This window comes from Hydra vulgaris, chromosome 13 (genome assembly GCF_038396675.1).
Source record: "Hydra vulgaris chromosome 13, alternate assembly HydraT2T_AEP".
Lineage (NCBI taxonomy): Eukaryota > Metazoa > Cnidaria > Hydrozoa > Anthoathecata > Hydridae > Hydra > Hydra vulgaris.
In genome coordinates this window covers 19,980,001-19,982,500 of record NC_088932.1, presented here as the reverse complement: position 1 = coordinate 19,982,500, position 2,500 = coordinate 19,980,001, and the positions used below count along the sequence as shown (strand labels likewise).

The following is a 2,500-nucleotide window of genomic DNA, read 5'->3' as shown; positions in this document are numbered from 1 at the left end:
ACTTTAGATATAATAAGGTCCTTAAGACTGAAGGGACATACGAACTACATTGAGGAACAAAAACAGGATATTCACAGAAACTTTTCAATTTTTAATCTGGAGTACCACAGTGTTATTGAGAATAAAGCCTCTGGGTCCAGTTTTCAAAGTAATATGATCTAAGTAATTTTTAAATAAAATAATATGCTTTAAAATGCATATAGTTATACATATAACTCCTGATTGTTAACTATATGTATAACTAGTTATACATATAATTATTATTAATATATAAAATATACATAAACTTATTTTTTAAGGTTATGCTTGAACAAATTAGTACCAATTAATTCAAATTCAAGATTTAGTTAAAGTTCAAGTTAATGTACTTATTTATTCATTGTTTTTGTTAATTTTATATTTATTTGTTCAAATTTATCAGTTAGTACTACATTTTACTACAGTAAGAATGTTTGTCATTGTTGAACGTGATTTTATAAGTAACTTAATTTTATTTTCAACATATTTTGACAACACCCTTTATATTTTAAATGATGACAGCTTTACTTTTCTATTGATGTTAAATTTATTACGTTTCAATAACTCAGATTGAATCTTAACTGAATTATTGTAAGCTTTGTAGGGGTTTGTTGTATATCAAATGGTGTTGTTAATGAAGTAAAAATAATATATATATATATATATATATATATATATATATATATATATATATATATATATATATATATATATATATATATATATATATATATATATATATATATATGTATATATATATATATATATATATATATATATATATATATATATATATATATATATTTCACTTTAAAACGAATACCATTAACATTGTGATGATAATAGCATTAGGAAACTAGTATTTATGTATTATTATTACTATAAAATACTATAAAAATATATGTATTACTATAAAAAAAAAAAGTTTTTTACTTCATTTTATAAAATGGAGACTGACAACTGATAATTAATGGAAATAAATGTTTATTTTTTTTATATAATTATTATTACTAAATACTATATTAATGCTAGTCTACAAAGTTAAAATTAATTTAGAGCATTGTTATTAGTTCTTTTGCGATTCGCACTTCCACTTCTGTCTCTCAAATTTATAAAACAGGTGGTCAAAGCTTGCTCAATAGGTAGGTTCTCAGCATAACAATGCTTTTTTCTTACACTTTCGAAAGAGAAATATGGCAAATTGATTACTTATTTTACTTAAATTGTAGGGTCATCTATGCATAATGATGTCAGATGATGACCCGGTTTATTGAACAACTTCACCCTTTATCAAACTCAGTCAATATTTTGCCATCTCCCATTGAAAATGATGTCAGTTTTTGTTATTGTATTATGATGGTATATCTGAATTGTTAATATAATATAAAAAATGCATATACCATCAATTTTTTTCTGGTTCAATTATACATTTATTCTCAACAGTACTAAAAGTAAAAAAAAAAAAACATAAGTTGTTCTTTCAGATAAGCAAGCTAATTTCTGAATTTAAATTGTTTTTCCTATGATCCTCTACAGTTTTAAGCAACAAAAGCAAGAAGTTTTTAGACCACATTGTTGGTGTAAATACCTCTAAAACCTGCTCATAGCTAGCATAAATTGTTTTACTTTTTTTTAAAATAAAATATTTTACTTTTTTTTTTTAATTCAATTTTTTAATTGACATTATTTTGGTCTCAACATTCCCTCCCCATTGTCAATTATTGTTAAACTCACACTGCCCCTCTATCTACTGGCATCATTTATGGATGATCCCATAGCCTAAATACTATATATATATATATATATATATATATATATATATATATATATATATATATATATATATATATATATATATATATATATTATTTTTACTTTATTTACAACACCATTTGAGATACAACAAACCCTTGCAAAGCTTACAATAATTCAGTTAAAATTCAATCTGAGTTATTGAAACGTAATAAATTTAACATCAATAGAAAAGTAAAGCTGTCATCATTTAAAATGTAAAGGGTGTTGTCAAAATATGTTGATAGTAAAATTAAGTTACTAATAAAATCACGTTCAACAATGATAAATATTCTTACTGTAGTAAGAATTAGTACTAGTTAACAAATTTGAACAAATAAATTTAAAATAGTAAAAAAACAATGAACAAATAACTTGAACTTGAACTAAATCTTGAATTTGAATTAATTGGTTCTAATTTGTTCAAGCATAACCTTAAAAAATAAGTTTATATAATAAATTTTATGTATAACTAGTTATACATATAGTTAACTATCAGGAGTTATATGTATAACTGCATGCATTTTAAAGCATTTTATTTAATTTATATATTACTTTAGATCATATTACTTTGAATACTGGACCCAGAGACTTTATTGCCAATTACACTGTGGTACTCCAGATTAAAAGTTTCTGTAAATATCCTGTTTTTCTTCCTCAATGTACTTCGTTAGTCCCTTAAGTTTTATGA

The 2,500-nt window shown here is 22.8% G+C and overlaps 1 long non-coding RNA gene across 1 annotated transcript in view; it reads left to right on the top strand.

Annotated features, from left to right (window-relative positions):
* The window catches only part of LOC136090310 (uncharacterized), a 5,679-nt gene that overhangs the window by 454 nt on the left and 2,725 nt on the right, over positions 1 to 2,500 (top strand). The window lies entirely within an intron of this gene.